We start from the raw sequence: 26,770 nt of genomic DNA, 5'->3' as shown, positions 1-26,770 counted from the left end.
TGCAATAAACAAACCTACAATTACGAAATCCCTTTTTAAAAAATTTTAAGTTCAGGGGTACGTGTGCAGGATTTGCAGGTTTGTTACACAGGTAAACTTGTGTCATGGGTTTTTAAATACAGATTATTTCATTACCCAGATATTAAGCCTAGTACCCATTAGTTATTTTTCCTGATTCTCTCCCTCCCCCCATCCTCCACCTTCCAGTAGGCCCCAGTGTATTATTCTCCTCTATGTGTCCATGTGTTCTGATCATTTAGCCTCACTTACAAGCGAGAAAATGTGATATTTGGTTTTCTATTTCTGCATTATTTTGCTGAGGGTAACGGCCTCCAGCTCCATCCATGTCCCTGCAAAGGACATGGTCTCATCCTTTTTTTTTTTTTTGTGGCTTCTAGCTTTCTTTATTTTATAATACATTTACACACACACACACACATACAGACACACACATATAATTATACTTTAAGTTCTGGGGTACATGTGCAGATTTTGCAGGATTGTTGCATAGGTACATGCATGCCATGGTGGTTTGCTGCATCCATCCCCCCATCACCTACATTAAGTATTTCTCCTAATGTTATCCTTCCCCAATCTCCCCCTGCTGCTATCCCTCCCCTAGCCCCCCACCCCCCAACAGACCCCAGTGTGTGATGTTCCCCTCCCTGTGTCCATGAGTTCTCATTGTTCAACACCCACTTATGAGTGAGAACATGTGGTAATTGGTCTAATTCTTTTTTATGGCTGCATAGTATTTTATGGTGTACACGAGGTAATCACAAAATAAATCCAACCCTTCCGGGATCTACCAAGTGGGAGAAGGGATGAAGGGGAGAATAATACTGTTTCTTTTAGTATTTTTCTTATTTGAGTAGTACATTTTCTGTTGTTCTGCATTAAGATTTTTTTTTTTTTTTTTGCTTTGACTTGAAATAAGTTCTTTGGCAGAGCATATTGCTTGTTTAAGTAAGTAACCTGAAGTATGCATTAGAATTGTGAAATGTATCATGCAAGAGATAAGCTAAATTTCTACAATGAAAAATGTAACCTCTTTTTATGACATAGCTTTAGCCAATTATAGTCATTGTTAATTCTTACAATTGGATGCAATTCCGTGCCTTACTTCAGGAAATAGGCTGCAAAGATATTGTCTTCTATTAAATGTCGTTACAAGTGTGTTACTTTTGAAAACTTTCTGTTGAAGTAAAATGTAAAGAAAGATAAGTTTGTTGTTGAATTAGTCAGGGTTCTTCAGAGACACAGAATCAACAGAATTTGTTGATTATATATATACATTATATAATATATATATAGATAATTATATATTTTATATATATATTTATATAGACACACAGAAAGAGAGAGAGAGAGACATCTCATATGTCTTCTCTCATTCTGTGGGTTACATTTTGACTCTGCTAGTAAATCTTTTTGTAGACAGATATTCTTAATTTTAGTATAGTTCAATTTATCATTCTTTAAATTTATGGTTAGTACATTACATGTATTCTTAACAAAATCTTTGTGTATATCAAGACCATTAAGATGTTCTATATTTTCCTCTATGATTTTAACTTTTTATATTTAGTCCTGCAATCCATCTGGATTTTATTTTTGTGCCTATTTTGAAGTAGATGACAAGATATACTTTTTCCATATGGATATCTAATTGTCCCAGAACAACAACAAAAAATCCCCAGTCTATCCCATGTGACCATAGAGGTCTATTTTTGAACTCTCTATTCTATTCCATTGGTTATTTTGTCTACCCTTGTGCTAATGCCACTCTGTTTTAATCAAGATTTACACTTGGCCTTCATAGACGGTAGCTTTGTTCTTTTCCTTTAAGATTTCTCAGATGTACGTCTCTTTAAATCAGATAAAGTTAAAAATTCTATTTTAGAAAACAATCAGACATAACTATTTAGATGAAGAATTACATCAGCTGACAGATAATCATAAAGAATTCCTTATAGCACACGTAAGACAAAATCATTCCTGTTGACATCTTTAACTTGAATTGAGATCAAGTATAGTATAATGAGAAGCTCATAGGGCCTTAAATTCAAGCCTAGTGAAACATAAAGTACTAACTAGGTTTCCCTGATTCAGATCCAGTAAATATTTACTTAGCACCTATTATTTGCCAGATGTTATTCTGTGTATTTCTGCAGTAGCATATTATTAACTTCATTAACTTCTGTGATCCTCATTCTCCCTTTTTGTAGGATAAATTATTATTGAAATATGTTCCAATATTCCACCAAACTATACTCTTGTCTGAAAAACCAGTTATGGTTCCTTGGCTTTAAGCAACAGAAACTGATTCTGACCAGAATGGAATTTATTAGAGAGACACTGGATGACTCATAAAATCAATGAAAGGTTGAACAAAAGAGCATTAAGAAGGATGAGGATCAACATAGCTCAGGAGAAATACCCCAGGGAGAATCTGAGCTCCCTATAAACAGAATACGAAGCCAGATTTAAGTAATAATGATTTATTGGAAGTTCAAATCCAAGAGTAGGGAGGGAGAGAAAAAGGAAGCGAGGCAGAAAGGATTGGGAGCAGATGTCGGTGAGGCATTACCACGTGGCTGTTGTTTCATGATGAGTTGTGGAAAGGCTCTGCTGGTTTCTCAGAACATACACCAGCTAAACTATGCAGGGGGATAGCTGGACACACTGCAGAAAGCAGCTGGGCTTCACTCCAGTGCAATAAGATACTGGGAGAAAACTTACTTGCCAGCTCCATCCCTTCCTGTTTTCTATTTCTTGTTGATCAAAGGTTATCCTAGAGGGAAACAGCTACTCTACCCTTGCAGATTGGGTCATTCAGTCCCTTCAGCAATCACATCCTATGCCCTGGGACTTGTGTCTTTTCTGTGAATCCAGAAAGATAGGGAGCAGTCAGAGCATGAAGCAGTGGGACTAGGTGGCCATACATGGAATTAAGGTCCCAGCAGAAACTGAAATGGAAAAAAATAGCCAAGGTCCTACAAGACAGGTGAGGTGTAAAGCATGTAATGATGTATGTGTGATATGTCCCAAACTCATGAATTTGTGAAGCAGTAGTTCTTCAGAGTCGTTTTTGCTGGGCAGATAAAAATCAAACCAAGGGGCCAGGGCATGGTGGTTCATGTCTGTAATACCAGCACTTTGGAAAGTCAAGGTGGGAGGATTGCTTAAGGTCAGGAGTTTGAGACCAGCTTGGGCAACATAGTGAGTAGCTGGGCAGATGACACGTGCCTGTAGTTCTATTTACTGAGGAGGCTGAAGCAAGAGGATGGCTTGATCCCTGGAGTTTAAGGTTATAGTGAGCTATTATTACACCATTGCATGCTAGCCTGGGTAACAGAGTGAGAAACGGCAACAACAACAACAACAACAAGGGACAAAAACCAAAAAATAAACCAAGTTAAACATACAAATAAACATATATATATATACACACACATACATATATATGTATATATATTCTGTTCCATTGGTTACATATATACATATATATATATATTCTGTTACACACACAGACACGTGTGTGTGTGTGTGTGTGCGTTTTAGTGCATCAAAATACTGCTCTTAATGGCTAAAATGAAAATGACTGACAATAGTAGTAATGGCAAAGGTGTGGGGCAGCTGAAACTCTCAAATTTTGCTAGTGTGATTATAAAATGGCAGTCACTTTGGAAAAGAGCTTGGCAGTTTTTTATTCAGTTAAATATATACCTATCATATGACCCACCAATTCTACTTCTTTGTATTTGCCCAAGAAAAATGAAAACATGCTTATAAGATATTGCACATACATGTTCATAGCAGTTTTATTAACCACAGCCAAATCTGTAAAGAACCTAAATATCCATCAACAAGTGAATAGATGAATAATGACATCTTCATTCAATGGAATACTCAGCAATCTAGAGGAATAAACTACCGATTCTTTTAACAACATGGTGAATGTTAAACACATGGCAAGTGAAAGAAGCTAGGGACAAAAGAGTACACATTTTAGGATTCAACAAAGGCAAAACTAATCAATGGCCATAGAAATTAGAATCAGTGATTCTTTAGTATGGGGAGAGAATTGATACACTGGGGCATGTGGGAACGTTTTGGGATGATGGACATGCTTTACACATAACTTGATTGGATTGGTAGGTACGTGGGAGTTTATCTGTGTCAAAACGCATTGAACTCTGGATATATTTTACTTAGTGCAGATTAGACTTCAGTAAAGTTGATTTGAAAATATTGCTCTTAAACATGAGTCAGGACACTCTACATTGTGGGACAATGTACTCAGCTTATCAACCACTAGCACCAACTGAAAAAGCATCTGCCTGGTTTTCCCATTTGCCTTCATCACAGATTGAGGGCAGGAGGGAGACAAATGTGCATGGCTCTTGGCTGGTTTCCATTGTCGCATGACCATTCATTCATCTCCCGTAGCTTTGTTGAATTCAAACGTCTACTTACATGCCCCGTATCTTAATGTTGGAATGCATGAAAAATCCTGAAAGGCTATAGCCTCTTCTATACAGTATCTTTAGTATTCTGATTTAGCCTTTACTTATTAATATTTCTGTCTTCATTCTATTCATTTCTATTCTAATCAACTTAAATTATTGTATCACCACCTGTCCTTCCTCTTTTTAGCCCTGGTGCTTTTCTTAGCTTTATGATCATTTTATTTCCAATGGGAGACATTTGGAAGGGGCTGAGGCAGAAACAGAAGAAAGTCCCCTAGGATTGGGGCGCTTGCCTCATTTTATAACTAAGCACAGTTTCTGAGTCATTGAATCAAAAGTAGATAATGAATGGAGATCCGAACTTCCTCCCAAGTGTCTTCTGGGTGGTGTGTGTGCTGTGAGATCATTTGCGAGTTGTCTCATTTCAGCTCTTGGCTTGTAATTGTTGGAATTTCCTAACAGATTCTGGCAATGGCTTAGCTGTCTGCTTCGGTTTTCCAGGCTTCCTTTGAGTTCCATATCTTTCTGAGTCTTTGTAGGTATTTCAAGGGCATGTTTGGAGATGTTGATATGTGGATTGCTAACCAGATGCCATTTTATACCAGCAAATCCACTTCCATTAACATTGTAGGATTCTCTTTAAAGAGGGTTATGTTCTTCAGCAAGATTTATTCTAGCCTAAATATGTGCTGTTTAGTCCTGATTTTGTCAGTTTGGAAATCTCTGCTTGTGCTTGCCAACTCTCTCACTGTCATTTCTAATCAACCTGGCACTTCCTTCCATGCCTGTATCTGTCATTACATTAATAGGATAGTGTCCCAGGGGATTTCATCTATTTTTTTTTTATCTTGAAAGTGAAAAATCAAGGATCTTGTAAATCCCTATTTCTCATGGAACCACCTTCAAAGGACTGAGTACATGCCTATTTTCTTAGATTTTATCAGCGTATAAAATGCTGCTACAATGAAAGTGATACTACCTTTATTTTGCAGAGCAATAATTGGCTTTCTTTCAAAAACCTAACCCAATTCTTTCCAACTTGTTTTAGATAAAAAGGAAGTATATTTAGAAAGTGTGTTTACAGGTAAATTTAGAAAGATTAGGTAAGGTTGAGTTTGAACATATGGCATGCAGCTTATTAAAAGTGAGCTTTTCACCAAATCCTCTGACCCCTAGAGAAATGTTCTCCAATTTTAGGATACCGGGTTCAACCCCAGACCTAAAGGATTAGAGTGTGTATGTCTGGGAAGTGGGAATCTGAATTGTTAACAGCAACCCTATCTGTGAGTTTCTGATGCTCATGTGTTCAGTCCACAATTTCAACATTACCCCATCATTAAAAGACTCAATTCAAGTGAGTTTTCACATGTACAAAATAGAAATGAAGTGTTGTATTTTTATACTTGATCCAGTCAACATTGCTGAAACTCTGCCTTTTTATTATGTAATAAAATAGCAACATACTTTCTCAGCAAGAACTTACTGAAGAGTTTCAAGAATTAGAAAGAGTAAAAGAATGCCATTCCATTAGGGGAAACGTATCTGTCACAAAGTCTGTGCATTTCAAATTGGGAGAGAAACACAGCCATTAGCATTTCATTTTTGCTTTTACTCAAACTTTCATACTCAGCCAGAGTATTTATCTGCTTTCTCTTAGAAACTTTTTCTAGCTGAAACTGGAATGTGATATAGAACCGTGTGCACTGGTGAAAGGTAAGGGAGGGAGGGAGACTAGACCTAGTAACCAGAGAACTGAGCAGTGACACATTTTGAAGCATCATCAACAATAGAAATACTATATTCAAGACATTTGGAGCTATATGGTTTAGGGAAAATATCACTAATTCCTAAGAAAATAACTTCATAATATCAAAGCAAAAATTGGTTTGCATAAAATGGCCCAGCATCATAATAAAAAGTTAAAATTATGTTCAGGGCCATCTGGTAAAGCCATCTTCATTTGCTTTATTACATTTTGGAAAAAGAAATCCTTCCTAAGTAGTTTCTGTTAAAGCTTAGATATAAGAAAGGGAAGAAAAAATGCTAAATAGAAGGGAAGAAAAGAACCATATTTATGCAAAAAGCAATGGGACTTTTGCTGCTTTTCTTTACAGAAGAGTAAAAGGTGTCATATGCCAGTGACCTACTTTGGGGAATCAAGGGAAGCAGATTCAGGTGAGGATGTGTTTTGGTGGCCCTGCAGAGAGATTTTTAGTTGAATTTCTGCCAGTATTTGATATCAAATTTTAGAAACAAAATTTCTGCAGGAACCTAAGAAGGTAATGCTCCAGTGACTGAGAATGATGTTTTTGGACAATTAAAAACCGTGATTGATATTTTGCTGATGGAATTCTTAATTTTCATCTACGATACACTTAATTAATAGAGATATCATAATGATAATGACTATCAGACATGAACTTGATTCTAGCCACTGGAATAAGCACTTAGTGCAAATTCTCCCATTTACTCATTGCATTAGTCCTATTGAGTATGTATTATTATAATTCCAACTTCACAGGTGAGGATGCAGAGATTTAAAGTGATTAGAAAACTTGCCTAAGGTAATATGACTAAAGAACAGGTTTCAACTTCAAATCCCAACTTTAAACTGCCCCACTTAACCACTACCACACATGTATGTGTATTTATAATTATACCAACATTTATATCTATATGTTTTTGTATTCACAGTTATTCAGAAACATTAATTATGTCTCTTTCTATAATCTTGACAGAAAGCATAGCGCTTTTTTTCCCCCTAGAAAAGTAGACATTCACAGTTAAGTTGAAGAGACTACAAAAATCTAAAGGGGAACTTTTGAAAAATTTGGCTTAGAGTTTTCCTTCTGTTTGGCTGAAGTTACTTCAATATCGGTATCAATATAGAGTATAAACTTTGTGAAAGCAGGGACTGTATTCCTTTCTTTCTTTTTCCTTTTGCTGGTCTCTTGCTGCTGTGTAATTAACAGTGGCAACACAAATCAGACACTGCTTTTACATTTTTTTGAGTTAATGAGCAAATTAAACAATCAAATGACTCGATTTTTATCTCTCAGAGACTGGTCTCTTCAAGAGTTGTGAATGGAAGTCATTCTGATTTTGATGCTTTAAAAACCGTGGGATTTTCTATATTCAAAGGATGAATGACTTGGGGCTGAGTGTTCATTCCCATTCTCTCTTACTTCTCTAAGACTAGGATGATGGTCAGGATTGATTAGTTTTCCAAGTAAAACATCCAAATGCAGTCTGATCTCCTGGTATTGACAATAGGTGCTGAAAATGGGTTAAGGAGCTCTTGTGAAATAAACATAAGAATTTTTGGAGATACTCTCTTTATTTCTAATTGCTTTAACTCGTTATGAGTTGAAATTATTTTGGAACCAATATTTTTAATAAACGAAATCAGTATCACAGTGCTGTCTGCTCCATTAAAAAAAAGTCTCTGGATCTCCAAAGGAAAAATAAAAACCATTGCATCAGAAGTTACCTAAAACTAGTCCTTGTCGTTCAGAATAGCTTGAGGCTGCTCACATCACACGTACCTTGGGCATATGCTGAACAGAAAACAAAAAATCTTGGAGAGATTAATTTACGTACATTATTTTGCTAATTCCTAGCAAAAGATAACCACTTTTGTCTTCATTGTCTTCTGAGCCTTTTTATGAACTGGTAGTTTGGAGCTAATGAAAACCAGCTTTCAGATTTCCTGAGTCTCATTTAGACAGTCAGTAGACTGTCAGCCCAGAGAGAGACATCAGGTGCTTTCCAAAAACATTCTCTAAAAGGATGCTGTGGATTTGACTATGTTAGATTGTGAAAATTGAATACAGGGATTTGCTTATTTATTTTATTAAAACTTGTTTTTTGAGACAAGGTCTCACTATGCTGCTCAGGCTGGCTCAAACTCCTGAACTCAACTGATCCTTCTGCCTTAGCCTCCTGAGTAGCTGAGACTAGAGGTGTGTGCCATGGCACCCAGCTCTGGAATTCATTTTAAATCCAACCTTTGCCACCTAATTGTGTGACCTTTGGCAAAATTCTGGTTTAGTTTAATCCTTTCTACCTGTAAAACAGGAATAATGTATACTTTCATGAAGATTAAATTAAATCTACATATGTACACACACACATAACATCTGTTACATGGCAGACACTGAGCTAATAATACAGTAGTTAATATTACTGTTAATCGGAGTAGTATTACAGTTTCTTGTGTCTTGCTGGTGTATTTTCCTCAGTGACAGACAGAAAAGATCCACAGAAAAGGAAATCCAGGTAATTTTGACTACAGTGGATGTTTTATGCTATTTTAAACTACATCTTGTCATATTTAAGCAACATAGTCAATCATATGATATGATCCTTAAAATTTCCCATTAAGAATAATTACCTCCGCTAATATTTTTCCCACATCGCAACCAAATATATACAACTGCAATCCCCCATTACTACTACCACTCACCACTACCATCACCATCTCCCACACAACCTTCAACTACAACCACACCGCACGCAACTACTGCCACAACCGCCACTCGCACTCACAACTACTGTCATCTCCTGCACAATGTTCAACGACAACCACACCCCACACAGCTACAGCCATCATCACGACCATCACTACCACTCACCACTGCCATCACCATTTCCCACACAACCCTCAATTACAACCATACCCCACACAACTACCACCACCACCCCCCGCAACTACCACCACCATCTCCACACAACCCTCAACTACAACCACACCTCACACAGCTGCCACCACCACCACCACTATCACTCACCACTCCCATCACCATTTCCCACACAACCCTCAATTGCAACCACACCCCATGCAACTACCACCACCATCTCCCATGCAACCCTCGACTACAACCACATCCTATACAACTACTGCCAACACCACCCCACTACCACCCACAACTACCACCACCATCTCTCACACAACCGTCTACTACAACCACACCCCACACAGCTACCACCACGACCACCACTCACCACTATTTCCCACACAACCCTCAATTACAACCACACCCCACATAGCTACCACTACCACCACTACCACCACTCATCCCTACCATCACCATTTCCCATACAACCCTCAATTACAACCACACCCACACACAGCCACCGCTACCACCACTACCACTCACAACTACCATCATCTTCTGCACAATGTTCAGTTACAACCAACCCCATACAGCTACCACCACCACCACCACTGATAACTACCATCACCATCTCCCACACAACCCTCAACTACAACCACATCCACACAGCAATCATGGCCACAACCACTCCCACTCACAGCTACCACCCACATCATCACCATTACCACCTACAGTTACTACCACTCACAATTGTCACCACTATCTTACCAAATTGCTGTCTCCATCATCACCACCTCTCATAACTATCACATCCTCCATCACCACCGTATCCATAATGATTACCTCAAACTATCATCACCGCTGCTACCCACAGCTACTGAAACCCACAAATATCACCATTATCTCTCCCATAACTGCCACCTCTACTACCATCATCTCTACCTGCAGCTAGACAGCTTCCTCACCACTAAGGTGGCTTCCTCATCACTATTACCCATAACTATCACCACTGTCACCTCCCTCAGCTACCACCACACAACCTACAACTACAACCACACTGTGTACAACTACCACCACCTACCAGAATCACTCACACTTGTCACTCCCACCACCCACAACTGCCACCAAGACCTCACCAGGTCTGCTAACATCACCACCACAATCGCTTTCCTTTCTTAAGGAAAAGTGCAAGTTATTGGTAGAAAAATCTTGTAAAAAGCAACTGGAAAAATATTCCAGAAAAGTAATTATTTCTTTTCTTTGCTTTCTTCTTTTTTTGAGACAGGGTCTCACTCTGTTGCCCACGCTGCAGTGCAATGGCGTGATCTCAGCTTACTGCAGCCTCAACCTCCCAGACTCAGATGATTTCCTATCTTAGCCTCCCAAGTAGCACAGATAGGCACCACCATGCCTGGCTAATTTTTTGCCTTTTTTTTTTTTTTTTTTTGTAGAGACAAGGTTTAACTATGTTGCCCAGGTTGGTCTCAAACTTCTGGGCTCAAGTGATTTTCCTGCCTTGGCCCGCCAAAGTGCTATGATTATAGGCATGAGCTACCTCTTCTGGCAAGTAATTCTTTAAATTAATTCTTAACATAACTTTTCTACTTATAATTTTTTACAGTTAACATTTTCTATTGCTGAAAAAGTGATATGTTATAAAACACTTAAAATTGCCAGAAGAATACTGTACTTCTGTTACATAAATTTTGACTCTCTCAATAAGTTCAAAACAATAACTCTGCTGCTTTAAAAAATAATTTCAACTTTTATTTTAGATTCGGGGGTATATGAGCAGGTTTGTTATGTGTGAATATTGTGTGATGCTGAGACTTGGGGTACTAAGTCTCATCACCTAGGTACTGGGCATAGCACCCAATAGTTTTTCAATGCTTGTCTCCCTCTCCTTTCCTTCTTTAGTAGACAGCAGTGTCTGTTGTCTTCTTTGTGTCCATATGTATCCAATATTTAGCTCCCACTTATAAGTGAGAACATGCAGTATTTGGTTTTCTGTTCCTGTGTTAATTTACTTAAGATAATGTCCTCCAATTCCATCCATGCTCCCGCAAAGGAGATGATTTCATTCTTTTTTTTTTATAGCTGTGTAGTATTCCATGACATGTATGTACCACATTTTTCTGTATCCAGTCCTCTGTCAATGGGCACCTAGTTTGATTCCATGTCTTTGTTATGGTGAAGAGTGCTGCACTGACCCTGCAAGTACATGTGTCTTCTTTGTAGAATGATTTGTTTTCTTCTGGATAGACACCCAGTAAAGGGATTGCTGGGTCGACTGGTCTATTTTAAAGTCCTTTGAGGAATTTTCAGACTGCTTTCTGCAGGGGCTGAACTAATTTACATTCCCACCAACGGTGTATGGGCGTTCCCTTTTACCCACAGCCTCACTGGCATCTGTTGTTTTCTGCCTTTTTATTAATAGCCATTCCAACTGGTGCGAGATGATATCTCATTGTGGTTTGGATTTACATTTCTCTGATGATGAGTGATGTTGAGCATTTTTGCATGTTTGTTGGACACTTGTGTGTTTTCTTTTGAGAAGTGTCTGTTCATCTCCTTTGTATTCTGCTGTTTCTCTTCAAAGTTTGACTCTTCTAGCAGTCTTTATTACACATATTTATACCATACACCATAAATATGCTCCTAATTTGTGCTGACCCCATTCATATAAACACAGGAAAAGGCAAAGAGTTAAATTCTAAGGCATTTTAATGATATAATAGAAAACGCATTCTCTTGGAAAAAGTATAATGTTTATTTAAAACTGCTGGCCCATCTGCATGTTAGTCAGGTATGTGAATCAGGATAAAAACATTTACTTTTGTTTAAAGGACCCTTTAGGAGAAAGGGAGGTGCTGGTTGCTGTAATAGTTTAGTACATTTTTTTTAAAGTCCATTTCACTTTAAAGTTTAAAAATGCCCACTCCCTTCTGCACAGGAGTGGGCATTTTTCTCTGAGTTGAGCATTCGTTTTAAGAGCCGTTTTTCTAAAAAGATTCTGAGAGTTTCCCAAACAGTGTTAAGAAATGTAGGGTAGAGAGAGAGAGGGCTTTATTTCTAATCCCTGCTTGTCATACTGTTTTATCATCCCGAAGTGTGTTTTTTCATTACATTTACCAAGTGTGTTTTTTACTTTTTTTTTTTTTTTTAAAGAAGGCATGGACTACAACCAACATTTACTTAATCATGAGGTTGAAAGTTTTAGCATTTATCATTAAAAAAGGCTTCCATGGAATAGTTTCATTGAGAAGTATTCTGAATTATTAGCTTGCATACAAGCTAATAGAACTCCTGAGCTGGAGAGAAGAAAAAGAGGGGTGGCCTTTATAGTGAGGACAGGTTAGTGTGGTGATGCTCTGATAAGGAACAGAAGCTGGGAAAAATAAGGCCTTGCCAAATGTAGATGGTTTCCTGGGTATCTTTTGTGCATGTGGGGAATTCAGCTACCCATTACCTATTTATATATTCCTGCTGTGTTGTTAGTACCAAAGGAAATAACTTACCCAGTTTTCTACCCACTAAATAATTATTTATTGCAAAATTAAATTAGTGAAAGGGAAATTTTTATATGTTTTTGTTGTTTTCAAGCATAGTTCATGCACATAAATTACCTTGGAAATCGAATGCCCCTCTTGTGAAAGATAATGTTTATTTTGGAGATGTACACAAAGCATACATAAAGGACATAATAGTGTGAGGCTCTCTAGAAGTTTTTAAAAACATCAAAGAATATGACAGCTACTGCTCAATGTCTTTCATCTGTCAATATGCTGGGCTGCCTCCCAAATGTCCATTTCTTTTTCTTTTTTTTTTTGAGATGAAGTTTTGCTGTTGTTGCCCAGGCTGGAGTGCAATGGTGTTATCTTGTCTCACTTCAACCTCTGCCTCCTGGGTTCAAGTGATTATCTTGCCTCAGCCTCTGGATTAGCTGGGATTATAGGCATGAACCACCATGCTTGGCTAATTTTGCATTTAAAAAAGTAGAGATGGGGTTTCACCATGTTGGTCAGGCTGGTCTTGAACTCCTGACCTCAGATGATCCGTCCACCTCAGTCTCCCATAGTGCTGGGATTACAGGCATGAGCCACTGTGAACTGCCCCAAATATTCATTTCTATGTATACAAGTCAAATGATTTGCTCAAGCTAATCTGTCTGCTGTTTCCTCCAAAGATTAATGAACTTCTTCAAAAACACCCAATGAATGACAGTGATCTATAATTTCGGAGAATTACTACTTGAGCATAGTTTCATTAAAAATGCCTGCCAGAGTCCAGTTAAACAACTAGCTTGCAACAAACAAACCATGGTCAATTAGATATAGAAGGAAGACCCATCTTCTAATTGGGAATCCATTGCTGCTATGAACCTGATTGTACGATGTCTCTTTGAGACTCTGCTTTCAACTCATTTGAGTATATACCCAGCAGTGAAATTGTTGAATCATATGGTAACTCTATTTTTAAGTTTTTGAAAAACTGCCCTACTGTTTTCCACAGTAGCTGCAACATTTTACATTTCCGTTGACAGTGTACAAGTGTTCCAATTTCTCTGTATCCTTAACATCCTAGTAGATGTGAGATGGTTGGTATTTCATTGTGGTTTTGATTTACCTCTTTCTAATGATTAGTGATGTTGAGCATCTTTTTGTATGCTTTTTGGCCATTCATATATCTTCTTTGGAAAAATGTTTTCTTTAAGTCTTTTGCTTAATTTTTATTTGGATTGTTTGTTGTTGAGTTGTAGGGATTCTTGATACATTCTGGGTATTAAACCCTTATTAGACTACATGATTTGCCAGTATTTTCTCCTCTATAGTTTCCTTGTCACTCTAGTTGTATCTTTGGATGCACAAAACTTTTAAACTTTGAGTAGTCCAACTTGTATATTTTTATTTTGCAGACTGTGCTTTTAGGGTCATATGCAAGAAATCATTGCCAAATCCAATGTCAAGAAGCTTTCCTCCATATTTTCTAAGAGTTTCAGAGTTTAACTTTTACATTTGTTTTTGATTCTAGTTATGATTTTTTTTGTATATGTTGTAAAGTAAGAAGAGTTCAACTTCATTCTTCTGCATGTAGACATCTGGTTTTCCCAACACCATTTGTTGAACAAACCATGATTTCCTCATTGAATGGTTTTAGCAGCCTTGTTGAAAATCATTGGAACATGTATGTATCTTATGATCTAGAGAAACAATCTTAATAACAGACCATTTCCTAGGTGTTTTTGTGAGACATAGATATGGTAATAATATAAGCTGAACACCTCGTATAGGGTTGGCAGATACAAGGTGCTCAGCAGTGATCTCTAATGGCTACATTTCTCTTGCCCACCACTTCTTTCTCTTTACAGATTCTGCTTTTGGAATGTGTCTCTGATATAAGCAAGTAAACACTGAGCAGAGAAATTTGAACAGTTGTTCAGTCTTCTAAAATTCCAACCACTTTCACGATCTGTTGAAAACAGAATTGGATAACATTGTGCACAGCCACCTTATTCTAGGGTCCTGGCATGAACTTGAGCCCTGTTCCTTCTTCTATCACAATATGTCAGAAATCCTGTGGAGACTTTGCCTCCATAGATCTTTCAATAATTGACAGTTCAAAGATGAGTCAAATAATTAAGACAGCTCTATTTGACATAATCAAGAAACATTGCTCTGGGAGCTGGGGAAAAGATAGTATAGCTGCCTTCTTATATAGCGAGCCTGTTGAATTACAAATGAATGAACCAATGGCAAAGGGAGAATTGAGAACTTACTGCTAAGTGCCCGGTCCACACTAGGCATTTTGCTAGATGATGTGAGAAATGTGGTAGTGAAATAGGATGTTATAATCAAGTGGACAGGAGAGACAATTACTAAAAATGAAAGAAATGAGTGTGGGGACAGAATGAATGATGAGGAGGCTGAGAATGGATGGAAATGGCTGAGGGAATTAGGGGGAGGTTCAGTGAGGAGCTGGCATATTAAGTGTGTCTAGAGGAATGAGAATTTTGTAAGGGGAATTCTAGCAAATGCAGCACTGTATTCTGCAGGTTAAGAGTGAAATCTGGCGCACCAGCAAACCTTAGCTCTAAATGGACTCTACCACATTCTTAGCCATTTGGCCTCTAAGTTACAGCTTTCTTGTCTGTGCAATGGAGCGGGATTTGCAAATAGGCTTGGTATAAAGATTAAATGAGATGATCCACATCAGGGACTTGAACAGGCTTCAGATCTGGAAGGGACTCAATAAATACTAGCTACCATTGTTATTAATATTATTTTCCATTTTAACCAGATGCCAATTTTTGTGCAATGGTACAAGTCCAGAGAAGCCAGGCAGAGCCTGGATGACAAGGAGCCCAGTGTGGATTTGAGTGTGAAGTTAAATTCTGCCCAGTAGGGGAGTTACAGAGGAAGGAACACCCTCATGTTGAGCCCTCACAAGGCTGCAGGTGCTGCAGATTTTGGGGGGAAATAGATGCGGCCCTATCTTCTAGGTACTTGGCTTAGTCAGACTCAGGCAAGAACCCATGTCATTCTGAATGCAAGAAAGATTGTGAATAGGTTTGGTAAAAGGGGTGCAAAAATATGAGAGCATAAGTGGGAATCATCAATTTTACTTAAAATACTAAGAAGAGGTGACATTAAAATGCATCTTTAAAAAGGAGCTATTAAAAAATGAGTCCAAACCTGTTTCTGATTCTAGAAGTTCCACCACTTTCCTGGCTATGATATCTGGGTAAATTGCTAACCTCCCTAAGCCTCAGCTTTCTTATCTATTAAATAGGGATAATATAATGCCTATTGCTTAGAGCTATTGTGGGGTTTATGGAAGATAATCCATGTAAAGGGGCTTACCCAGGACTATGCCAGGAACTGGTTTAATAAATCACTGCTATATATTAGGATTATTTGAAGACTGTTTTATAGAATACAAAGTACTTTCTTACAGATTACCTCATTTGATCCTTAAAACATCCTTGTAACATTGGCAAGATGAACAACTATCATTCTGCTTTAATTAACGAGGAAACTGAAGTTTAAAGAGATAAATTTATCAAATCACAACAACTGGTATGGGTTCTAGGCAGGGCTCAATGCCAAATCTAATACTCTGAACACATTTCTCCTTATTTCTCTCCGGCAAACGCCCTCAGAAGATGTAATTGTTATACTGGCTTTAAAGCTATGGTTTCTTTTTTCAAAATTTTTTATCAGAATCAAATTATTTTATTGTTATTGGGATGTGGTCATTTCTCCAGCCAAATCTGCTTATGGAAATAGGTAGGATCAGATTAAAATCTAAATAAAATGACTTTACAATAATTATTTGGAAAATTATAGCTAAAAGCATAATTTAGAAGATTGACTTGGCTCACTACAGCAGTATTTACCTTAGCTGAAACATGGAAGCAACGCAAGTACCTATCAACAGATGAAGGGATAAGCAAAATGTGGTATATGCCTGCAGGGGAATATTACTCAGCCTTAGAAGGGAAGACAATTCTGACAACATGAATAAAGCTATGGTTTCTTTATGACTTCAGTGCTTCTTTCATTCAAATGAAGCCTCATGGAAACGCCTAACTTAGGCAACAGTAAATAGAACTGCTCTGTTGAAAGACTGAAGACTGTACGATTCTCTCCTTTTCCCCTAATGGTTCCATAGAACCCAAATTGAGNAAAAAAAAAAAAAAAAAAAAAAAAAAAAAAAAAAAAAAAAAAAAAAAAAAAAAAAAAAAAAAAAGGAATAAACAGGCTTAAAGGAAAGTTCCGGATTTGGAGTGTGGAGAACAACACCGGCAAGGGCTTTGTAGCCTGAAATTTCATGGTCTTTTCACAAGCGCTCAGAGTCTGATGCTTCAGTCTTGGCTGGATGAGCTTGCACAATGCAGTGTGGTTGTGTGTAAGTCTAGAGGCCTGGGCCTTATAGAGTCAGAGTCCATGACGTTTCCTAAATGTGGGACCCTGGGCATGCTTCTTTTTTTTTGAGATGGAGTTTCACTCTGTCGCTGAGTCTGGAGTGCAGTGGCATGATCTCTGCCCACTGCAACCTCTACCTCCTGGGTTCAAGCGATTCTCTTGCCTCAGCCTCCAAAGTAACTGGGACTACAGGCACACACACCGCCCTTGACTTTTTTTTTTTTGTATTTTTAATAGAGAAAATACAAAAAGTGTACAGAAGTTCAAGTCTGTTGGCCAGGCTGGCCTTGAACTTCTGACCTCAGGTGATCCGCCCGCCTTAGCCTCTCAAAGTGTTGGTATTACAGGTATGAGCCACTGTATTTGGCCTTGCTTCTTAAATTCTCTCTGGCTCATCCTCTCATTCACAACATGCAAGTAAAAATAACATCGACCTCATGGGTAATAACCCACGACAGGTGAATTTGATAATAAACATAGCATTTTGAAATATGCTTGCAATATAGTAAGTGCTCAATAATCATTTATTGCAAATGATTTTACCTTTTGAGGCCTCTCATTTCTGCAGAATAAGAGTAATAATTTGCCAAGAGAGTTTTTGTCAGACTTAAATGGGGTAATGCATACAAAATGCCTGGCATGGTGCCTGGCACAAGACTAACTAAAAGGAAGTAATCATAATATGAAGAATAGTGAAAATGATAATTCTCTGGGTGACTTTACTCTTGTCTCTGAATCCTAACTTTCCCCATTAAAACACATCCTGTCTTGTGTTCCCAGTTTTCTCTTCTCCCCACTGCCCCAGCTCACACATGAAGGATTTTTGCTGTTTCTGACGTCAGTCCCTGGACCCTTTCCACAGGAAAGGCTCATGTCCTCCAATTAGACCAATACCATTGACCCAGGCCCTTTGGCAATCCTGGCGCTTTCCACATTAATTTGACATCTGCACTTCACCTTGAAAATATGCTAATTGCAGCAGGGATCTGAAGACTGCACGAAACAAGGGTTTGCAAGAGTCTGTGGTGTGCTAGCGATAATTGCAAATTTAATTCCCTTTGAGAAGATGTACAAAAACCTGACCACTCCCATCAGCCCAGAAGAAATTAGAATCTCTGAAATCAAGTGAAATGAACCAAATGAAAGGAGAAAATATCATTTCTAAAGAAAAAAGATCTGAACTTCATTATTTAAAATCTCCCTGAAAAAAGTTATGTTCAGAAACTGAATTTTAGCCCATTCATTTACATTAGCAATTAATTTTTCAGAATTAGTATTCTGAAAAAAATAAATCCAATCTGATTTTACAGGGACAAGTTTAATTTAAAGTTTAAGTAAATAAAAAGGAGAATTGTAGGCAAAAGTTCATTGTGTTTTATTATCATCAAAGAAACACTAATTTAAGCTAAGCCAGCAGTACCATTGAATAAGAAAAAATATAATCTCAAGTTTGGAGAACAACTTTATTGAGATATATTTTTTATGTGTAATAAAATTCTCCTATTTCACAAGAACAACTCAATGAGTTTTAGTAAATTTACTGAGTAGTACAACCACCACCTTAAATCAGTTTTAGAGCATTTCACTCCCCTAACAAGATCATTTTTATTTACAATTAATCCTCACTCCTACTCCGTGTCCCTGGCAACCACTAATTTACTTTCTGTCTCTATAAATTTGCCCTTTCTGGGCATTTCATGTAAATGGGATCCTGTAATATGTGGCCTCTTGTGTGTGGCTTCTTTCGCTTGGCATAATGCTTTTGAGCTTCGTTTATACTGTATCATGTGTCAGTTGTTTCTTTTTATTGCTAGATAGTGTTTCATTGTATCGATAGACCATTTTTGCCTATCCATAAGCCAGATGATGGCATTTAGGTTGTTCCCAGTTTTTGTCTATTGTGATGTAATCTTATTTTTACAAGACCAAATGTTTTACAATCTGGTCCTCTGTTGGCTCTTCTCTCCTGAGTCCAAACAACATGGGAAGTTCTGGAACAGAGTGAAAGGCAGCACCTATTACAACCCATGGCTTCTAAAGTGCCTATCTTCCTCAGCTTTCTTTATTCCACTCTGTTTAACACACTACATCAGAAGATGACCAGCATTTTCTGCATTTTTGAAGCCTAGTTGAGGTCCATAGCCATAAGGAACCACAGATGATTTTAGTGGACAACGAGGAAGGCAGACTGCTGAATGTTCTCTGGTACAGGCCAAATCTCCCACCCACATTTTGCAAAATTTCCCCGTCAAAATTTTCTTCTCATCCCAATTGAGGCCAGATGTCAAAAGTAAGTGGGTGAGCAACCCCCCAGCTGAAAGCATTCATTTTGTCCATTCTTGCCTACATTTTAAATATAAACGTGAACCTATCATGAAAGTGCCAAAAGCTCAGTTGGTTGTACTTTCATGGTTTATGCTTTGCTGTAACAACATTATTCATCTTGCCCAGGATGGCATAAGAGTATTTAGAACCCCGAATGTCTCCAAAGGATCTCAGGAAACAAAATGAAATGAGAGAGAGGCAGATAGAGAGAGATAGAGAGAAGCAAATTAAAAATAGGAATGAATTCAGCTCTAGATATTTTCAATTGCATGGCCTGCATTTGATAGAATCCATTCACCTCTGAGCAGCCAACATTAACCAAGTGGCTATTACATGCAGAATGCAGAATCCTCAACCATTAGCTGGGGGTACAAAGATAAAAATCTTTATTCATTCGATTGCTAACAATATCTATTGAGTAACAATTTTGTTCCATGCACTCTAGGTACTAGGCATTCAAAAGTCCAAACCAACTTGGTGCTTGTCCTCATGGACTTAGCAGCCAACTGGGGACCAAGATAAAGAAATTTACAAAAGAACTACATGCGATAAATGCTGTGAAGAGGTAAGAAACCAGGCTATTGAGAAGGAGGGTAAGAAGAGGGTGACCTCTGAGAGGGTGACATTTTAGCTGAGTCCTAAAGGAAGGGGGGAAATAGAGTGAGGGAAAGAACATTCCAGGCAGGTCAAGAACAAGGACAAGGGACCCTGGAGGAAAGGGACACAGCATGGTTCTTGCCCTCAAGGATTTCACATGCCCCTAGGGAAGACGGACAAAGCAGTATTTTTTTGGGAGTACTGTGGAAAAAAAAACATACATGGGTACTATGTGGACAAGAAGTAGCTTAGAATGATCTTCTGCGGGTCGTAGAAAAATAAAGAGTTTAATGACTGCACTGATGAATGAATACATTACTGAATGGACAGATGGACAGATGACTAACTGAGGGACTGACAATGCAAGGATGCATAAATAGACAGAAGTCTTTTTGACAGAAGGAGAGAGAATGATTTATTTATAATCCAAGGATAGGACTGTGTAAGAGAAGGCATACAGGATGAATGGGAAGGAAGGGAGACAGAGAGAGTCAGGGACATGGATGAACCTGGAAACCATCATTCTCAGCAAACTGACAGAAGAGCAGAAGATCAAACACCGCATGTTCTCACTCATAGGTGGATGTTGAACAATGAGAACACATGGACACAGGGAGGGGAGCACTACACACTGGGGTCAGTTGGGGGGACATAGGGGAGGGACAGTGGGGGGTGGGAAGCTGGGGAGAGATAGCAAGGGGAGAAATGCCAGATGTAGGTGATGGGGAGAAAGGCAGCAAATCACACTGCCACGTGTGTACCTGTGCAACAATTTTGCATGTTCTTCACATGTACCCTAAAACCTAAAATGCAATAAAATAAATGAGGGGAAAAAAAAGAAAATATACTTTCTCCATCAAAAAAAAAAAAAAAGAGTATTTTCCGGCCTCATGCTTTGTTTTCCCCCTTAGGGGCTATCTCTGAGTGGCTTCTTGCATTCTAATTTGAAGAACCCTTCTCTACACAATTTAGGCATGAAATGAGAGCATCTTCCACCTTTGTGACAGCTGTCTGGCGAGCAAAGGAAAATTAATTAACTGGCACGAATGGCCTGCAGGTCAGATTTTCCACATAAATGACACATGAAACAGTTGTATCTTTTAAGATTGGATTCATTTTGAGAGAGTAGGTCAGGCAGGATATATGAACCCAGAGTAATTCAATGAAAAGGATCTTTATCTACGAAGCCACTTATACCTAAATTCACACACGACACACAAATATGTTTGTTGACCTTCTTTTTTTCTTAGCTTTAGAGCCTAGCCTTGTCTTAGAAGATTAACAAGAGAGGCAGTAGACGTTATCTCCAGTGCTGCGGGATTGCTCCGCTCTGGGTTGCAACATCCGTCTGTGTTATGCCACATGGCTGTCCTGACAACTGTGTATGTTATCTGATAGCCTCCATGGGCCAAGGCCAAATAGACTATCAGTATCAAAAATCATTTGAACCACTCACAGCTGGCCAGTTTCCAACCTGATGGATTCTGTACACATCTAGAGAATAAACAAGGATGGTCCTTGGAAACCTGAACTTTTTGATTTCCCTCCAGAATTATTTGCTGTCATTCCAAGAGGAAATGAATATATTCCATCGACACAGGAACCCCAGAGTGCAAATTCAATTTCCCACAGCACAAGTAGCAACTCCAGAAAAAGCTCTTAAGCTTCCCACTCATGGCCAGTGAAATTCTTTTTGTCTGATAGCATTAGTAAAAATGACACATGGAGCATTTGCTGAAGTTACAAAATGGGACATTTCTGGCTCTTACCTTTGTTTAAATTATTCTCATTATATTTTATCCTTTCAGATCAAATTGAAATTAACATATGTGGAGGCCACTGGGTAGTGGTTACCATAACAGGTCACAGACCCAAATAACTTCAGTTTGCTCTCTGTAAGCAGAGAGCAATTGCTTTCTTTCTTTCTTTTTTTTTTTTTTTTTTTTGAGACGGAGTTTCGCTCTTGTTACCCAGGCTGGAGTGCAGTGGAGCGATCTCGGCTCAGCGCAACCTCCGCCTCCCGGGTTCAGGCAATTCTCCTGCCCCAGCCTCCTGAGTCGCTGGGATTACAGGCACACGCCACCATGCCCAGCTAATTTTTTGTATTTTTAGTAGAGACGGGGTTTCACCATGTTGACCAGGATGGTCTCGATCTCTTGACCTCGTGATCCACCCGCCTCGGCCTCCCACAGTGCTGGGAATACAGGCTTGAGCCACCGCGCCCGGCCTGAGCAATTGCTTTCTAACCGGCAGAGATTTCTGGGTGGACTGTGCTGATGCCCAGTCCTGAGATCAAAGAAGGGATAGAGGTGGGACATGGAGTCAGAGCATGGAGATTAACCTTGACTCCTTTGCATGGCTATTGCTTTCTAAACCTTATTTTTTCTTCTCAGTTTCACCCACCTCACAATGACTTCTGATTTGTTTTCAAAGCATAGCATCTCTTCTTGGGCAAAGCGTTCTTGTGCCCTCCCTTCACTGCCCTAGGTACGTGCTGGGGTGTTTCTTCCTCTTTAGCATTTTTCACTTACTATCATTGCATATGAAACATTTATATAAATTGAAATTATTTTGTTAATCTCTCATTTGGGCTCTGTATGTCACAAAAATAGGGGCTGATTGTGAAAGCGCCTTTGCAAAAATTATAACAGTGAGAAAATTATGGCAATGAAGGAGATCTGATCTGGCCAACCCTCATCTTACCTTTGGCCTTCAAGCTGCCCTTAATGATTCCTGGGCTTAGGCCCAGCTAACTTTGGGAGACATTTAGTTTATAGTTTAAATGTTACTAGCCCTTCCCCCAAACTCAACTGCCCTTACTAAAGCCAGTGAGAGACCACCAGGCTAGGATGACAGGTGAGCCTGAATTATGCTGAAGTGTGGACATAAATCATCGCCAGCAATTATTCTGGAAGTCACAAGATATGCAATTCCCTCAATTACTCCTGCAGGTAACGTCACGACTGTAGAACCTAAGATTGTCCTTTTGAGATATCTTTTCAGGTTTTTGACATGTCTGATGACCATTGGCTTCACCTAGAAGCAACAACCACTCCTGTGGTCACCCACCCAGAAGGAACTCAGTGCCCCAGAGAACCATTTCCCACATCCGTATGATTGCACCCCCAGCCAATCAGCAGCAAGCACTCATTGCCTAGCCACTCCCACCCCTTACCTCCAAATTACCTTTGAAAAACCCCTAACTTCTGAGCCTTTGCTGAGATTGATTGGAGTAACAACTTCGTCTCTCACATGGCGTGGCCAGCCTCTTGTCAATCAAACTCTTTCTTTACTGGAATGCCATGGTCTCCATGAATTGATTATGTCTGTGCAGTGGGCAGCAAGAACCCACACGGCAGTTACAATTGTGCTGATTGCTTTTTCCTGTTACACCTATCCAAATTGTAGCCACTTAGAAAATGAATTACCCAGAAATTTTTCCCCATTCTAGCAATTTTCACTGAATCTAAACTTTTTTTCTCCATCTTCATTTCCACTTAGTCTACACTAATTTTAACATGTTTTTGGTATTTTTTCAACTGATTTCCTAAGAAAATTAATTTTAATTTTGTTTTAGATTCCGGGGCATATGTGCATGTTTGTTATATGGGTAATTGTATATTAGTGGGGATTCGGCTTCTAATTTATTTCTGTTGCTTTAAAGAGAAAACACGGGCATGGTGGCTCATGGTTATAATCCCAGCACTTTGGGAGGCTGAGGCAGGTGAATCACTTAAGTCCAGGAGTTTGAGAACAGCCTGGGCAATGTGGTGAATCCCCGTCTCTACTAAAAATACACAAATAAGCTGGGCATGGTGGCAGGCACCTGTAATCCCAGCTACTTGTGGAGCTGATGTGGGAGAATTGTTTGAGCCCATGAAATCAAGGCTGCAGTGAGCTGAGATCATGCCACTGCACTCCAGCCTGGATGACAGAGTGGGTCCCTGTCTCAAAAAAAAAAAAAAAAAAATATATATATATATATATATATGGAAAGAGAGAGAGAGAGAGAGAAACTTGAGGTTCAAAGATAGATAGTATGGGGATTGGGTCAGAATTCCAGTGCCATCCTAACTAGTTCCATAAATTATCAGCTGAATGAGCCTTGGACAAACCATTGAGTTTATCCAAATCTCAGCTTATCCACCTGAAAAATGGGGATAATATTAGTAGCTATCTTTCAGATCAAATATGATGAAGCATGAAACATGTAGACAGGGTTTATGTCTTTTAACAATAATTAATGTCTTGGGTAGCAACTATCTGGGGCTGGTGTAGTATGCATGGTAAAAAGAATTTACCAAGCCATAGGTGAAGAAAGGCAGATTTATTAGAGAAAGTAGGAAAATACATTACAAGAAAGAAACAGGCAAGTCAGCAAGAGAGGAGCTGACTGTAAGAGACAAAGGCTTGCTGGGGATTTTATAGAATGGTACTTGTTCTGTGTGCTGAAGGGGGCTTTGTGCAGTACTGATAATGCCAAGGTTGCAGTAAGCTCACTTGCATTTTTCTATCAGCCAAGGTGTCTGGTGATAGCTGGGTGCAGGAAGATTGTCAGCTTTTTGTGCAGGAGGACTATGTGTCCTGGACCATGAAGAAAGGCAGACTTACAACTTGTCTGCTTTTTTTTGCTTTCCCTTGGTCCTGCCACCCCGACTCCTTCTCCCTAATTAGGACTCCACAATTAATATGTAATCCTTCATTTCATTCCTATTGTTTCTCTTCTTTCTCTCCCTGTTTCTTCTTATTCTGTTCCTGCTCTCCCTTCCGTTTCAAATTCATTCATTCACCTATTTCTTTCCTTCAACAGCAGCAGTTACAGGATTAGTATATCAGAGACTTTTCCATGATGAAGAACTTTGAAAACATTTCTCTGTAGAAATTCTACAGAAAACTGTTAGGCAGGATCTAAAAATAGTGCTCTTGCTAATGGCTGTGCTACCTGTGCAGAAAAACATTATAAACACTGGTAGGATTACAGGATCAGAAAGGACAGCAGATCGCCCTCAGATATCGGAAAAGAGATTGCTGGAAAGAAACCTATGGTCTCACTCCTTGGAGAGGTTGCTCTGATGTCAAAGGACCAAAGATTTGGCATGACGAGCTAGCATTATAGCCTTGCTATTTCTGCCTTCCTTTTGTGGGTTCATTTCCAAACTCAGAATATGGCATTTCATGCAAATGATCTTGCTTCCAGGTTTTGAGGCTCTGTAAGTTTCCATTGTTTAATGCAAAACAATGAATTTTGTTCATTTCTTTTATCATTTATTCAACAAAGTATGATGTGCCCACCAAGTGCCCAGGACTAGGGGTATAGACAAATGAGATACATTTGTCTTGAGGGGAACAAGTGATGGGGGAAGGTTGTAATGTGGATGGAAAGCATATGCTTCATGCTTTTTCTTTGAGTATGATATGTATGAAGCATTTTCAAATCAGCTGACTCCCTTGGCAAAAATATCACATTTGTGTGCCAATGCAGCAATCTACCCACAACAACTTAAGTATTAATTATATGTTTGATCTCACATGAATCAAGAGGTATTAAGGTTTTCCTTTTCCTGGTTTTCATGGCAATACCCCCTGGCCTCACCCTGATTCTCTCTGTATATGGACATTGATATGATTTGGATCTGTGTCTGCACCCAAAGCTCGTGTAGAACTGTAATCTCTGGTGTTGGAGGTGGGGCCTGGTGGGAGGTGATTGGATCATGGGGATAGTTTCTCATGAATGGTTTAGCACCATCCCCATAGTGCCGTTCTTGTGATAAAGTTCTTAGAGATCTGGTTGTTTAAAAGTGTGTAGCATCCACACCCTCTCTCTCTTGCTCTTTCTCTAGCCATGTGAAATGTTGCTCCATCTTTGCCTTCTGCCATGATTTTAAATTTCCTGAGGCCTCCCCAGAAGCCGAGCAGATGCCTCTATGCTTTCTCTACAGCCTGCAGACACGTGAGCTCATGAAACCTATTTTCTTTTAATTTTTATTTATTTATTTATTTTGAGACAGAGTTTTGCTCTTATTGCCTAGGCTGGAGTGCAATGGTGCAATCTCAGCTCACTGCAACCTCCATCTCCCGGGTTCAAGTGATTCTCCTGTCTCAGCTTCCCAAGTAGCTGGGATTACAGGTATGTGCTACCACGCCTGGCTAATTTTGTATTTTTAATAGAGATGGGGTTTCTCCGTGTTGGTCAGGCTGGTCTTGAACTCCCAACCTCAGATGACCTCCTGTCTCAGCCTCCCAAGGGCTGGGATTATAGGCGTGAGCCACCGCGCCTGGCTGAAACCTATTTTCTTTATAAAGTACCCAGTCTCAGATATTTCTTTATAGCTGTGTGAGAATGGGATAAGACAGACATGATGCGAATTATAATAATCACAGGCTAGATAACTTAATGGAGGCAGAACTGAGGCTCTAGAGCCGGAGGGACTTGGGTTCAAAACCAATTCTAAATGTGCTTCTGGACAAGTTATTCAAACTATGTAGAAGATGTAGAATGGGCCCACTTTAGGGCATGTTGAGATGACTCACCTTTGCAGATCGAAACACTCCCGAGATCTTAGTGTTTCATGTTAATCACAGTCCTCACTCTGTCTTTTGACTTTATTTTTTCACATCCTAATGATAGAGCCATCAGGATCCCACTTTAGTCTTTGTATTGACTCACAAGCCCCAACTTTCATAACTGGCAAAAAGAATTACAGAGTTGGCAGCAATTAGAGATTGTTTTTTAAAGCCCATAACAAGTTAAATATATTTTCTCAGGAATAATATGTCATGTTAATTTGAGTGTCTGCACTGCCCACAGCTTCATATTTGGCCCACACCAAAGTGC

Source organism: Cebus imitator, unplaced genomic scaffold (genome assembly GCF_001604975.1).
Source record: "Cebus imitator isolate Cc_AM_T3 unplaced genomic scaffold, Cebus_imitator-1.0 Scaffold297, whole genome shotgun sequence".
Classification (NCBI taxonomy): domain Eukaryota; kingdom Metazoa; phylum Chordata; class Mammalia; order Primates; family Cebidae; genus Cebus; species Cebus imitator.
The sequence above is the reverse complement of the archived record's forward strand: the minus strand, read 5'-3'. Positions refer to the sequence as shown.